The sequence below is a fragment of the Heloderma suspectum genome, chromosome 6 (assembly GCF_057233095.1).
Source record: "Heloderma suspectum isolate Gila_16-S chromosome 6, 16-S_ref, whole genome shotgun sequence".
In the NCBI taxonomy this organism is placed as follows: Eukaryota; Metazoa; Chordata; class Lepidosauria; order Squamata; family Helodermatidae; genus Heloderma; species Heloderma suspectum.
In genome coordinates this window covers 88,915,432-88,932,031 of record NC_139463.1, presented here as the reverse complement: position 1 = coordinate 88,932,031, position 16,600 = coordinate 88,915,432, and positions in this window count along the sequence as shown.

Genomic DNA, 16,600 nt, shown 5'->3' with positions numbered 1-16,600 from the left:
TGGTGGAAGTGGTTTAATTAATCAGTTTTGACCATGTTTGGGGGAGGTTATGACAGGGACTGTGTTATTGCAGGAAGAAATCCAGGAGCAGCAGAGCTGAGATAATGCCATGCAATGTTGTATATGGAAGGAAGGAAGGAAGGAAGGAAGGAAGGAAGGAAGGAAGGAATCCTTTATTTACAGTCAACTGACCACCAGCAAAAGATACAAAAATGCATAACAATGAAATATGTTGTTCCACATCATAAAATTAAGTCACAGTGCCATAGAGGATCTAGTTAAAATAGCAATGTTCGAAATTTTATAAACTTGCTTGGTAATTCATCTGTTGGATCTTTCGAGTAAGATTTACATAAAACATTCTAAAGACCAACCAGGAAAAGATTGAGTAATTGGAAGTATCAGGGCTAGGGATGCTGGAGAATTCTGCCACGGACTCCATGGCAATGCCCCCCGCCACACAAACGAATCCCCCTGGGATGGAGCCTACCTGGCAGTAGTGATGTACGAAAGTCACTTACCTGGTCCTGCAGCTTGCTTCGCAGTGGGGGGGAGGAGCTTCGGTTCTCCCCCCGAAATTCAGGCCGGGGGGGAGGTGCCCCGCCTTGCCCGGCTGAAATTCAGGCCGGGGAGGAAGGCGCCCTGCCTCGCCTGGCCGAAATTCAGGTCGGAGAGAAGTGCCCCATCTCCCTGGCCGCGAAATACAAAGTGGAAAAAAAAACCCACCCGTGATAGGCTACGTAACGATTTACGCAGCCTATCACGGCTAGATTTCCAAAGGCAGCCGTGATAGGCTACGTAAATCGTTACGTAGCCTATCACGGGTGACTTTGAAAAAAAAGAAAAAAGCACGTATGCAAATGGCGGCTCCCATGGGCGCCGCCATTTGCGTTCCTTATTTGGTCCTGGTAGTCTACGTAAAATTTACGTAGACTACGGCGAAAATAAGGGCAACGCTATTTGCGTACGTGCTTCTTATTTTTTTCCCCCCCAAATCACCTGTGATAGGCTACGTAACGATTAACGTAGCCTATCATGGCTGACTTTGGAAATCTAGCAGTTATAGGCTACGTTAATCGTTACATAGCCTATCACGGGTTGTTTTTTTTTTTTACTTTATTTTGTGATGGCGGCGGTGGCAGCCAGTCGGAAGACTAGCCGCCGCCCCAATCCCCGCCGAAACGCCGCCGAACCCTGCCTCGGGGAGGGACATTCGCAGGAGGTAAGTCCCATCCCGGGGGGGGCAGGGGGGCGGAGAATTTCACCAACAATTTCGGGGGGCCGAATGTGTTGGCATTCGGCCTCCCGGAGATTCCGGGAGAAATTCTCCGCAATCCCTACCTGGCAGTGGCGGCTCCATCAGTGGCTCCTGCGGAGGTGGCAGCACCAGGTCATCTTCCAGCTGCTGCCAGGCTGCATCCGCTACACCGGCCTCCATTTGCGTCTCTGCCAAGTCGTGATAGGCAATGTAAGTATTTATATAGCCTATTATGGCAAAAGCCAGGGATGCAAATGGCGTAGCAGCCATTTCCATCACTTCCTTTTGCCATGATAGGCTATGTGGATACTTACGTAGCCTATCACGGGTTGGCAGGGATGCAAATGGCATAGCGGCTGCCATTTGCGTCCCTGCCTTTTGCCGTGATAGGCTAAGTAAATACTTATGTAGCCTATCATGGCCTAATGCAAGGATGCAAATGGCGACTGCTATGACGGCAACCATTTGCGGCCGCAGCAGCCCAGCAGCAGCCTGAAATCTGGCTGCAGCCAGCCATGGCCGGCAGCTCCTAGGGATGGCGGAGAATTTCTCCCCGAAACTTTGGGGGGCCGAGCGCCAATGTGTTCGGCCCCCCGAACAAGTTTCGGGGAGAAATTCTCTGCACCCCCCACCCCCGCACCCCCCCCCCGGGATGGGACTTACCTTTGGCGAATGTCCCTCCTGATGGCAGGTCCGGCCGGCGGTTTGGCGGGTCTTCGTCAGGGGCGGGGGCAGCAGCTGATCTTTCGACCGGCTGCCACCGCCGCCATTGCAATAAAAGAAAAAAAAAACGCCCCCGTGATAGGCTACGTGACGATTAACGTAGCCTATCATGGCTAGATCTGCAAAGTCAGCCGTGATAGGCTACGTAAATCGTCACTTAGCCTATAACGGGTGACTTAAAAAAAAAAAAAAGCGCGTATGGATAATGGCGGCCCCCATAGGGAGACGCCATTCACGTTCCTTATTTGGTCGCTGTAGTCTACGTAAATGTTTATGTAGACTACGGCGAAAATAAGGGCAATGCTATTTGCGTTGCCCTTATTTTCACCGTTGTCTACGTAAAGATTTACGTAGACTACAGCAACCAAATAAGGAACGCGAATGGTGGCTCCCTATGGGGGCCGCCATTTGCGTATGCGCTTTTTTTTTTTTAAGTCACCCGTGATAGGCTACGTGGCGATTTACGTAGCCTATCACGGCTGACTTTGCAGATCTAGCCATGATAGGCTACGTTAATCGTCACGTAGCCTATCACGGGGGCGTTTTTTTTTTTTAACTGTTTAGTTCGTGGCCGGGCGAGGCAAGGCGCCTCCTTCCCGGCCTGAATTTCGGCCGGGCGAGGTGGGAAGCCTCCCTCCCCGGCCTGAACTTCGCGGGGGGAGCAACGAAGCGCCTCCCCCCCACCGTGGGAAATCTTCGAGGACAGGTAAGTGACTTTCATCTGCCCCTAGCAGCTCCACAGCCTTGCCGTGGAGCAGAGCCGGCTGGGGAGGATTCTGGGGGGAGCGATGGATTGCCTCCCCTCCCCCCACATGGATGCCCTGGATGGAACAGGGTAAGTAATTCATACACCCCTAATCAGGGCATATCTGACCCCCTGATAGTAACAGCAATTGAACAAAACATTTATTACAGATTCCACTCCAACATTGTTGCAAGGGCAACGTCTCTCCTTTACCTGTGTTTTGTAATACCTCCCAGTGAAGAGTTTAGCGGGCAAACCATTAAGCCAGGCAAAAGAACACTTCTGCTTCTAAATATAATTCAGGAGAGCAACCAGTGGCCCATCAGAGATCATCATGGCTGTAAGAAATTGTCTAAGATGCTTCAGCGATTCTTATTGTTTTATTACATGATATATGTCTTTTATTGCAGTATGATGCCAAAGAACTACCAGCATATCTTAGCCTTGGTATTCACTCTAAAGGAGATCAATGAAAATCCCACAGTCTTACCTAATGTCACAATTGGGTTTCACATCTATGAGAGCTACTACAACCCACAGATAACTAATATAGGTGCCCTTGGTCTGCTTTCTTCACCGCATAGATTCTACCCCAACTACAATTGCGATGTGCTGAACAATTTGATAGCCTTCATTGGGGGAATGTACCCTCTCATCTCTCTTGACATTGCCACAATCTTGGTGAATTACAGGACTCCACAGGTAGGTTTGTAGAAATGAGTTGGTATCTTCATTCCAAAATGGCAGAAAGAACAGGACTTTTGAAGCCTTTATGCAAAGCTTTATAGCTGCAAGCGGACAAGATAGGCAGTCACTATTTCTGCAGGGCAAAATTAGCAAGTGTTTAATTGGTATTTGGTCCCAAAGAAGAGAGAGAACCCGAGGCAAAGAAATCAAGTGTGGACATTTGACATTTCACCAATATGATTTCCATAGCTGCCACTTTGCTCTGGTTTTTGACCACTGTGCCCCAGAGAGAAGAGACAGTTAGGCAGAAGCTGAGTGTTTGGCAGTAGTAGGCATTTTACCCCAGCACCCCACAGAGTGGGAGAGAGGCTGGTTTAGCTGATGTTTGTGCACTGCAACCCACTGAGTTAATGGAGAAGAGAGAAAGAGAGAGAGACCGACTCTGTAGCTGGGATTTGCCTGCAAGTCTCCTAAGCTGGAGAAAGAGCCATGGCAGGCACAGTTTGGAAAACATTTGACTCTGGCAGTTCCGCTCTTCCCAAATATGCAGGATTCAGAAGGCAAAGTACTGCTTGCAGTTCCCTCAGCACCAGCACCTAGAATATCCAATGTAGGGATGGGGGAGTAATCCTCCACGGACCCCAGTTCAAAAGAATCCGGCCTCCCGGAGTCCATGGAGGATCGGAAGACTTACCTCTGCCTCCTAGAGGAATCCTCGCCAGCCAGATCCTGCCTGCTGGCCAGCTCCGGAGCAACAGCTGCCACTGACATATCGCTGGGTGGGCGGATTGACTGTGGACGTAAATGGCGTCCACTACACCATTTGATGCCACATAGATCATAGTTTAAACTAGGGATGTATGAAAGTCACTTACCGTTTTGCAGATCTGCTTCACGGTGGGGGGGGGAGGCGCTCCGTCCCTCCCCCCAGAGTCCTGCCCGACCGGCTCTGCTCCACGGGGATTCCATGGAGCCACCAGCTGGCTCCACCTGCAGCCAGACATCTGGCCGCTGGGCAGCAGGGATGCAAATGGCAGCAATACGTTTGCATCCCTGTATTTAACCATGATAGGCTACATAAATAATTAAATAATTATGTAGCCTATCATGGCAAAGTAAAATAAAATATGCATATGAAAATGGCGACGGCTATGGCAGCCACCATTTGCGTTCCTTATTTTTTGCCGTTTTAGTCTACGTAAATATTTACATAGACTATTATGGCAAAAATAAAGGGGAACGCAAATAGCGTAGTGGGCGCTATTTGCTTTCCTTTTTGATTCGCCGTTTTAGCCTACGTAAATATTAGCACCCACTAAGCTATTTGCGTTCCCCTTTATTTTCCCCATAATAAATATTTATGTAGACTAAAAAGATGAAAAATAAGGAACGCAAATGGCGGCCAACGTAACTGCCGCCATTTGTGTATGCTGTTTTATTTTTTTATTTTTTTATTTTTTTACCTAGATGTGATAGGCTACATAAATCTTTACATAGCCTATCATGTTTGGGTAAAAAAAAAAGAAAAAAGACCCAACTGCAAATGGCGGCGGCAGCAGCCTGTCGGAAGACCAGCTGCAGCCACCGCTGAAGCTGCCGCTGGAGCTGCCGCCATCTGGAACATCCGCCCCAGGTAAGTCTTGTCCCGGGGGGGATCCACGGAGGAGTGGGGGGGTGGCAGGCCGTTCCGCCATGAATTTCGGGGGGCCGAATGCCAGTGCTCTTGTTTTCCACCTTCCCTACCGTATCCGGTCATATTCCCCTCCCCTGCCTGTCCATATACGGTGATGTTTGCATTTCCCTCCTGTCCAATCACAGCTCTTGATGGCCCCATGTCGTCTTCTGGCTACTGATCTCATAGCTTCCTCAGCACTCAATTTTTCCTCAGCAACAAGCAAAGGGATGGATGTAAGCATGCTTGTCTGATATCGGAAGCTAAGTAGGGTCAGCGCCGGTTAGTAGTGGGATGGGCAACCACCTGGGAATCAGGCTTCCTGCATTGAGCAGGGGGTTGTTCTATCCCTTCAAATGAGACTACATTTTATCCCCTCCTATCCCTCGCTTTGGATTTTGTTTTGTTTTTTAAATTAAGGCGTTATCTTTGAAGAATCGTGGCTTCTCTGCAATTTTTTTTCTCCAAATCAGGCATGATCTTCCAAGATTCGAAAAGTCGAGGATTTGAAGCTTCTTTGAATTTTTGACTCTTCGAAGATCATGCCTGAATCAGAACAAAGAAAACCAACACAAAACCCTATTTACCAGCCCTGATAAAAACAAATATTCTGAGCCTGTGCAGTTTTCCATGTTAAACTCACTGAAATTATAGCACTATCATAGCAGGGGCAAAAATGGACTTTGCTTCTGCTACCCTGATGCTAGACACATTTGCTTGGGAATACGTTCCACTTTGTTGTTAAAAAAAGAATAATATTTTTCAATGAACATTTAGTAACATGAGCACCTGCCCTGTCAGTTGGCCCTAAACTCCAAAATGTTATAAAATAAGAAGAAAGGATGCTGTACAAGTAGCATTCAAAGTGGTAGGCACAGGCATGCCAGTACCTGCCCAGGTGTTGATACAGGGTCTGTTTCCCAGTGTCCCCATCACCTGCTGCTCTCTGAAGGGTCATTTGGGTGGGGGGCTGGCACTTAGATGCCAAATCCAACCCTTACGGCACCACGGCCCCCCAATCTAATCAGAAGAAGCCCTGAAACACAGAACTCAATAGCACAATCCCCAAACTGTTAAGAATGCACACTGCCTTCACCTTCTATGATATAACAATTGTACTCATATGTTGGGAAACTGAGCATGACTTGGAGCATTACTAAATGTCTCTAAATGTCATTAAGTAAAAGTTATATTAGATCAATAATGTTAATAACGAATGGAAGGTGCAGCTATGCTAGAAATCATACAAAAAAGATTACAAAAACAGAAACTTTTCCCACCCATGGCTTCCATTCTTAATATCAGATGGACTTCATCAGTATATGGGGATTGTCCAATTACTTGTCCATTCATAAAATGCATCTATGTTCTATTTCAGCTCACTACTGGTCCTTTTTCTGCAGCATGGGGTGACAAATCTCTATTCTGGTATTTATACCAGATGGTCCCAAATGATGCACATCAGTACAGAGGGATTGTGCAGTTACTTGTGCATTTCAAGTGGACATGGATTGGGCTCTTTACTACTGATAGTATCCATGGAGAACGGCGTTTGCAGAAATTACTGCCAATGCTTTCACAGGAAAGTATCTGTGTTGCCTTTATAGAAAAATTCCAAGCCTTCGAAAAACGAAGAGCTAAGGCAGCGTCGTTGCATGGTGAATTGGAATATAATTCAGTTTTCATGGAAAGAAAGGCCAATGTATTTCTTGATGATTCTTCTCATCCATCTATAATTAAAATAAGCTCACTTCTTCAGAGAGCGGTGCTGGATTCACCTATGAGTAAGGTGTGGATTATGACAACATACTGGGATTTCATAGTAAGCACCACTGCAGTGGGTCGTGATATACAATCCCTCCATGGCATGCTATCCTTTGCAGTTCACTCAAAGGAACCATTGGGATTCAGACAATTTCTTCAGAGTGTAAATCCTTCCTGGGCAAAAGAAGATGGCTTTATCACGGTATTCTGGGAGAAGACCTTCAAGTGTTCATTGAAAAGAACCTTTGAGAGTGAAGCATTCCAGAAAGACTGCAGTGGAGAGGAGAAACTGGAGTGCCTTCCTGGAACTTTCTTTGAAATGGGTATGACTGGTCACAGCTACAGTGTGTACAATGCAGCCCTTGCTGTTGCACATGCTCTATATTCCATGCATACATCAACATCCAAACACAAATTACAGAGGTCTGGAAGAATGCTGGAGCCCTGGAATGTGCTGGCCTGGCAGGTATTTTTTTATCAAAAGCACATCCCTTTTATATGTTAATTGTTAACATAATCTAGACACATATACTCTATTTGACAGTGCTATGGATCTTTCAGCTCCACAAATAATTCTGTTAGGAATATGATTGACTTATGGTTGACAAAAATACTACTGCTTTGGTAACAAGCATTCAAAAATACTGGCTAGAGTGCACTAATGATGTGCACCCTCCACCTATCTATTTGGAATGGGGCATGAAACAGGGCTGTGCCCTGTCACCTCTGCTCTTCACCCTTTCCCTGGAACCATTGGCTAATATCATACATCATCACCCTGGTATTGCTGGATACAGGGGATGGAGTGAAGAACATGTGAGAAACATGTGTGGAGAGAACATGATAATCATGCTGGGGGATCCATGCCAATCAGTCTCTAATTGAAAGGAAGAATCTGGAGAAATTCTCAGAAATTCTCCGCCATCCCTAGGGATGTCAGAGATATTCTCTCGAAAGTGAAATGGGCCCCAAATCAGCCACATTCGGTTCGCTGAACCCTATTCCGGGACGGGGTGCCCCGGTCTACCCAAACGTGAGCTCATGCGGCACTTTATTTTTTTTTATCCGCTGAAAGTTTTACGAAGCTATTTACGAAGGCAACTTTGCAAATTAGGATGAAAGATGGAGAAAGGGATTTCACGAAACTATTTAATAAACATGCAGTTTCCTTTCCTGCTACGACGCGGCTTTCTTTTGCTGGGAGGGATGGGTTACGAAGTGCACGTAGCCTGCCTGCCCTAAGGCTGAGCTGCATAGCCTCATCTTTTGTTTTATACTTTTATTGTCTGTGTGAGGTCAGGTTCAGGTCAGGTGAGGACAGGTGAGCGAGATCCCTCCAGGCGTCCCCCCCACCCCACCAGGAAGATAATGTCATTGAGGGGAGGGAACTCATCAACCATTTATCCCATGGATTCCCGCCTTCAGTTCACATGGGACGGCGGTCGTGCAGCCTCACTTGCTCCAAGCTAGACTCCAGAGTCCAGAGACAGACTAGAAGAGGCGCCTCTGCTGCTCCATCCCAGCTGCTGCAAGGAGGGTGTTTTCTTTCTCTGCATCCCCGCATTCTACGGCACTGCAGTTCAACTTTTTTTCTTTTTTCTTTATTACAGTGAAGGTATGTTTACTTTCCCCTTCATGGATCACTGCCTTGTTGTGGCGAAGGGGCTTGCGTAACTCAATGAAGCCATAAGCTATGCCGTGCAGGGCCACTCAAGACGGACAGGTCATGGCAGAGAGTTCTGACAAAATGTGGTCCACTGGAGAAGGAAATGGCAACCCACTCCAGTATTCTTGCCAAGAAAACCCCATGGAACGTATCACAAGGCTAAAAGATATGACGCCGGAAGATGAGCCCCTCAGGTCGGAAGGTGTCCAATATGCTACTGGGGAAGAGCAGAGAGTATTTCCAAGTAGCGCCAGAAAGAGTGAAGCGGCTGGGCCAAAGCCGAAAGGACACTCAGCTGTGGATGTGTCTGGTGGTTAAAAGAAAATCCGATGCTGTAAACAACAATATTGTTTAGGAACCAGGAATGTCAGATCAATGAATCAAGGTAAGCTGGAGGTGGTCAAACATGAGATGGCAAGACTGAACATCGACATCTTGGGAATCAGCAAACTAAAATGGACAGGCATGGGCGAATTTAATTCAGGTGACTATCATATCTACTATTGTGGGCAAGAATCCCTTAGAAGAAATGGAGTAGCACTCATAGTCAACAAAAGGGTGGGAAAAGCAGTACTGGGGTACAATCTTAAAAATGATAGAATGATCTCAGTACGAATCCAAGGCAAACCATTCAACATCACAGTAATTCAAGTCTATGCCCCAACCACTGAGGCCAAAGAAGCTGAGGTTGATCGGTTCTATGAAGACCTACAACACCTTCTAGAACTCACACCAAAAAAAGATGTCCTCTTCATCATAGGGGATTGGAATGCTAAAGTAGGAAGTCAAGAATTCACCAGGATAACAGGCAGGCATGGCCTTGGTGTACAAAATGAAGCAGGACAAAAGCTAATAGAGTTTTGCCAAGAGAACATGCTGATCATAGCAAACACTCTTTTCCAACAGCACAAGAGGCGACTCTACGCATGGACATCACCAGATGGTCAATATCGAAATCAGATTGATTATGTCCTTTGCAGCCAAAGATGGAGAAGCTCCATACAGACAGTAAAAACAAGACCTGGAGCTGACTGTGGCTCAGATCATGAGCTGCTTCTTGCAAAATTTCGGCTTAAATTGAAGAACGTCAGGAAAACCACTAAACCGTTCAGGTATGACCTAAATCATATCCCTGATGAATATACAGTGGAGGTGAGGAATAGATTTCAGGGATTAGACCTGATAGACAGAGTGCCTGAGGAACTATGGACGGAGGTCCGTAACATTGTTCAGGAGGCAGCAACGAAATCCATCCCAAAGAAAAAGAAATGCAAGAAAGCAAAGTGGCTGTCTGATGAGGCTTTACAAGTAGTTGAGGAAAGAAGGGAAGCGAAAAGCAAGGGAGAAAGGGGAAGATATACCCAACTGAATGCAGAGTTCCAGAGAATAGCAAGGAGAGACAAGAAGGCCTTCTTAAATGAACAATGCAAAGAAATTGAGGAAAACAACAGAATGGGAAAGACTAGAGATCTCTTCAAGGAAATTGGAGATCTCAAAGGAACGTTTTGTGCAAAGACAGGCATGATCAAGGACAAAGAAGGCAGGGACCTAACAGAAGCAGATGAGATTAAGAAGAGGTGGAAAGAATACACAGAAGAACTATACAGGAAAGATCTGAATGTCCCTGAAAGCCATGATAGTGCAGTCACTGAACTTGGGCCGGACATCCTAGAGAGTGAAGTCAAGTGGGCCTTAGGAAGCATTAGTAACAACAAAGCTAGCGGAGATGACAGTATTCCAGCCGAGCTATTTAAAATCCTAAAAGATGATGCTGTTAAAGTGCTGCATTCAATATGCCAACAAATTTGGAACACTCAACAGTGGCCACAAGACTGGAAAAGGTCAGTTTACATTCCAATTCTAAAGAAGGGCAGCGCCAAAGAGTGTTCAAACTACCGCACAATTGCGCTCATTTCACATGCCAGCAAGGTGATGCTCAAAATCCTACAAGCTAGGCTTCAGCAGTATGCGAACCGAGAACTACCGGAAGTACAAGCTGGGTTTAGAAGAGGCAGAAGAACTAGAGATCAAATCGCCAACATTCGCTGGATCATGGAGAAAGCAAGAGAATTCCAGAAAAACGTCTATTTCTGCTTCATTGACTATGCTAAAGCCTTTGATTGTGTGGATCACAGCAAACTGTTGCAAATTCTTAAAGTGATGGGAGTACCAGACCACCTTACCTGTCTCCTGAGAAACCTGTACGAGGGTCAAGAAGCAACAGTAAGAACCAGACATGGAACAACCGAGTGGTTCAAAATTGGGAAAGGAGTACGACAAGGCTGCATATTGTCACCCTGCTTATTTAACTTATATGCAGAGTACATCATGAGAAATGCTGGGTTGGATGAATCAGAGGTCGGAATTAAGATTGCTGGGAGAATTATCAACAACCTCCGATATGCAGACGATACCACCCTAATGGCAGAAAGCGAAGAGGATCTCAAGAGCCTCTTGTTGAGGGTGAAAGAGGAGAGTGCAAAAGCTGGTTTGAAACTCAACATTAAAAAAACGAAGATCATGGCATCTTGCCCCATCACTTCCTGGCATATAGAAGGGGAAGAAATGGAAGCAGTGACAGATTTTACTTTCTTGGGCTCCAAGATCACCGCAGACGGTGACTGTAGCCATGAAATTAAAAGACGCTTGCTCCTTGGGAGGAAAGCTATGGCCAACCTAGACAGCATAGTAAGAAGCAGAGACATCACCTTGCCGTCAAAGGTTCGTCTAATCAAAGGTATGGTTTCCCAGTAGTAATGTATGGCTGTGAGAGCTGGACTATAAGGAAGGCTGAGCGCCGAAGAATTGATGCTTTCGAACTGTGGTGCTGGAGAAGACTCTTACGAGTGCCCTGGACTGCAAGGAGGTCAAATCAGTCCATCCTAAAGGAAATCAACCCTGAGTGCTCATTGGAAGGACAGATAATGGAGCTGAAGCTCCAATATTTTGGCCACCTAATGCGAAGAGAAAACTCTCTGGAAAAGACCCTGATGCTGGGAAAGACTGAAGGGAAAAGGAGAAGGGGACGGCAGAGGATGAGATGGCTAGATAGCATCACGGATGCAATGAATATGAACTTGAGCACGCTCCGGGAGAGAGCGCAGGACAGGAACGCCTGGCGTGCTATGGTCCATGGGGTCACGAAGAGTCGGACACGACTGAACGACTGAACAACAACATGTTTACTTTACCTGAATGTGCCCCTATGCTTAGTGATTTTGGGGTGAGATGGAGGAGCAGGGGGAACTGGGTGGGAAGGCATCCTGCAAGGACTCCTTCCCCCATCCTCCTGGGCTTTCCAGGATTAATCCATGTGCCTGCCTATGTATTTCTGAGTGGGTTGGGGCGGGGGGGGGAACTGGAAGGACTCCATCCCCCATCCTCCTGGGCTTTCCAGGATTCACCCATGTGCCTGCCTATGTATTTCTTTCTGGGGTGGGGGGAGGGGGGGAGCTGGAAGGACTCCATCCCCCATCCTCCTGGGCTTTCCAGGATTCACCCATGTGCCTGCCTATGTATTTCTTTCTGGGGCGGGGGGAGGGGAGGGCTGGCTGGGGAGGGGGGGGAGCCATGCTCCAGGCACCATTGCTATTGCTAGTCTGCAACAAGGCAAGGACTCCATCTCCCATCCTCCTGGGCTTTCTAGAATTCACCCATGTGCCTGCCTATGTATTTCTTTCTGGGGTGGGGGGAGGGGGGAGCTGGAAGGATTCCATCCCCCATCCTCCTGGGCTTTCCAGGATTCACCCATGTGCCTGCCTATGTATTTCTTTCTGGGGTGGGGAGAGGGGGGAGCTGGAAGGACTCCATCCCCCATCCTCCTGGGCATGGATGGACCACATCCTCCATCCTGGGCTTTTCAGCCTAGTCTGCTGTACAATATGCCCCTATTTAGTTAGCACTGAATGGCTGGATTGGAGGGTAACTACTTCTGCACTGCACTATATCTGCGATTGTAGGCTGTTCACATGATTTCAGCTTTGCCACATGCATTTATGTCTCCTTCTGCCCAGAGACATGAACATGGAGAAAGAGGAACCCGTGGTCAATCCGGCACTCAAAAGAGGCGTGGACGCCCGGCAAGAACATACACCGCTGAGGTTGCATTTCAGCGGTATTTTAATAATGAGATGGAAGTGGAGGAAGCCCAAGGTGTGACCAGCAGTGACAGCGGCCCCAGCCCCAGTCCACCCCGCACCCGTAAGCAGCGCACACCACCAATTTCCGCTACAGAAAGTGACACAGGCACAACCGGCCACAACTCCAGAGGAAGAGGAAGAAAGTTCTTGGATGGTGAGCGGAAGGGCAGTGTCTCCAAACCCAAAGCGGATGAAAATGTTCCCAAGGAGACTCTGCAGCGGCGGGATGAAAGTCAAGATATCTATCTCATTCCAAAGGATGAATCTGGTAAGACTCTGTCATCACAGGTGCTTGTGAATATCTGGATACAAATAAATGTCTTTGAATATTTGAATAGACCCTACATTAGCCTTCCGCAACCTGCAGCCTTCCAGATGTTTTGGGCTACAACTCCCAGCATTATTGCCCATTGGTCATGCCGGCTGGGCCTGATGGGAGTTGAAGTCCAAAACCTTTGGAGGGGAGCATTTCGGGAAGGGATCTTCTTGTTCAACACAACAAAACATACATGACTGTTTTACATTCATTCATATTCATTGCTGTGAACATATTTCATATTATTTAAATGTTACATGGTGCTCCAGTACTAAAGAAAACCCCAACTCTTTAAAAGAACTGCAATACTTTCTCAAACGATACACCTTTTCGGTGGGAAAACACTTCAGTGTTTTGTGCTTGCTTTGTTTCCAAAGCCATTCATCACAGTTTGCTGTCTTGTTTGGGCTTGATCTCTTTTAACTAGAGCTGCAATGTGAATTGATTAAGCAATTACATTTCTGAGGATGGTTTTTAAAATGTTGCAGAAATCTGAGTCAGAGACTTATTTAGTCTCTTTAGTCTGACCCCCGATATGGCTACTACAAAAAGAGGGCCTGACTAATCAGGCACTGCTCCTGGGGGACCACAAATGCACCCTGGAAAAAGGCAGTGGGATTCGCCAAGTATGTGCTCAGGTCAGGACCAGCCCTATCGTTAGGGAGCAGTGAGGTGTTGTGGCACAGAACTGGGGGTGCTCCTCAGACTGCCTTGCAGCTCCTCAGCCAGCTTGTTGTCCTCTGGTGTGGTGGAAGAGGCTCTCCCATTGTCACTGTTCAAGTAAGATTCAGCTATCGCCCTATGTAGGATGGAGGGGTGCCATTTTACCCTTTGCCTCAGGAAGCAAAACACTTTGGGCCAGCCCTGTGGGGGATGAGTCCCACACAATGGTATAATAGAGCTGATGAAAGGAGTGGACCTTGCAAGGGAGCCAGATATCTCCTCCCCCATGCTTTTCAGACTTTCACCAGTGAGGACACATTTAGATAACTCTCTTTGAGTTTCCAAGTCTGTACAGTACATTGTTTTTGCACCTAATGTGTTTTCTCAGTGTTGGGTAGTGCAGGAGTAGCTTACAACTGCACCTTGTGTCATGTGGATTGATTGCAAGTCCTCCAAGCTATGTTTCATAGATTGCTACAACAACACAGTTTTATTCTCTTGGCTATTACTCATGTGTAAAAGTCGCATTTCTCATGAAACTCTGCTTCTATCTATTTTGAATCTTTACAGAGACGCCCACAACCGTCCTCCCTGCATTAGACAGCGGAAGTGGGACAGGTGAACCAGGTCCACAGCTGCCTGCTGATGATCACCTCCTGGGCGGCAGCTCATGTGATTTTGAAAAAAGGCTGGAGGACTTAGCGTCATCAGTGATCCGGACAGCGAAGATGATGAGGAGCTCTTCTATATCAATGATGTCCCTGCTGAGACTGGGTCTGACTCTATTCTCCACTTCCAGCCTTCTGGGTTCTGTGGGAGCAATCCCAAACCTCAGGAACAAACGTCCCCTGCTAAGCACTGGTCAGCACCATCAACAACACCATCAACAACACCATCCACAGATGAGTGGAAACATGCAGCTCCAGATGCCACCTCATCTGGAACCGAAACCCCCATTCCCCAAAGAAGAAATGGTGGTGGCAGGGTGAGCTCCTATGTGTGGCGCTTCTTCAAATATGCAGAGAACGACCGCTATGTCATGATGTGCGATATTTGTCGAAGCCGTGTGCGGCTAGGAAAAGAAGGGGGCTGTCCACGAGTGGGCACGTCTGCCATGAGGCGACACATGGAGGTGCATCATGCGCTTCTTGTGCCCAAAGATAGCAACGGGAAGCCACAACCATCCCAAAAGAACAGTACCGCCTTTGCCTCATCTTCCAAAGACCTCACACAAAGTGGTCTGGGTGGGAAGGGCACAGAAGGCAGCTTCGCTAAGAGGCAGGTGTCACTGGAGAAATGCCTTGCGCTGACACAGAAATTACCCTCTGACAGCGCCCAGGCACGACTGTGGACCCACCTCCTGACAGTGGCCATTGCAGCACGTATGCTTCCCTTCTCCCTGGTGGAAGATGAAGACTTTCTGACCTTCATTAAGAGCATCTGCCCTCGGTGGGATGTCCCCTCTCGTCACTACATTAGTGGCGTAGCCATTCCAGCCCTGGCTTCTGCAATCAGACGGGTGCTCCAACAGGATTTGAAATGTGCAGTTGGAGGAAGTGTACATTTAACGAGTGACACATGGACAAGTAACCAAACAAAGTCTTATCTGTGTGTCACTGCGCACTGGGTATCCATCAGTGCGAGCAGCTGACTGAGTCGTAGAACAGCGACATTGTCCCTCACAATGCTCTCAGGGACACACACAGCGGAAAACATCAGCAGCAGCAGCAATGGTGTTGTTCAGTCCTGGCTGGCCCCCTTAAATCTTACAGTGGGCTGTGTAGCAACAGACAATGCCTCAAACTACCTAAAAGCAGCCTGCATTGCATGGCTAAACCACGTTCCGTGCATTGCGCACTGCTTGAACCTTGTGGTGCGTTCTGGATTGAGTAACGCCTCCCCTAAAATTGGCAAGCTACTTAAGGTGGCTCAATCCATTTGCACCCACTTCAGGCAGTCCTGCTCAGCAATGGAGGCAATCGGCGCCATCCAACATAGCCGTGGCCTTCCAGAACACAAATTCATTTTGGATGTGTCCACACGCTGGAACAGCACATTGCATATGCTTCAGAGACTCTGTGAGCAGAGACCAGCTATAAATGACTACATCACTGAGAAACAACACCACTCCAAATTTTTTGTCACACCACATCAGTGGCTCTGGATGCAAGACCTGGTGGACATTTAAAAAATTTTCGATGAATTCACAGCGGTACTGAGTACAGACTATGCCACACTGGGCCAAGTGCTACCTGTGCTGAGGATCATAGAGGGGATGCTGAGAAAATGGCATGCTGAGATTTGTGAGCGCACCAGTGCTGGAGGCAGGGAATTATTCCCCAATCCTGCAGTTAGGCTTCCAGAATTCCTTCTGCAGGAGCTGGGCACCAACAAACACATCACTTCAATCAGGGGGGACATGAAATACGTTGCTGCTGCATTCCTTGAACCATGGTTCAGGGATAGCACAACAAGTGCGGAGCCTCCAAACGACAACCCTGACTTCCAAAGTGTAAAAAAATATTTGACTGAGAAAGTCATGGAGTGCTTCCAGAGAGATGTGCTGGATGAGAAGGAGCTGGGTGAGGCTAGCAGGACTACTACCTCCCCTGAAGACAATATCTGCAGCAGTAGCACCATCACCAGCAGGAGGGGCAATGATGACGCCACAGCAGCTGCACCACCAAAACAACAAACAGAGTCAGACACAGGGGCATCTTGTCTCAAGTTCAGCTTTTACTCCTCAGTGGCAGTGGAGCTTGGTGTAAGTGGGCGAAGGCAGGGGGAATGTGCCAAAGCAGCCAGGAAAGCATCAGCCTATGATGTGGCTGTCTGGGAACTTGAAGGTTATTCAAGAGAGAATTTCTCAGGAACACAGATCAGCCCAGAGAGTGATCCTCTCCTATACTGCGATACAAAACGTGGTGTTTGGCCACATCTGACCAAAGTCGCCATTTGGCATCTATC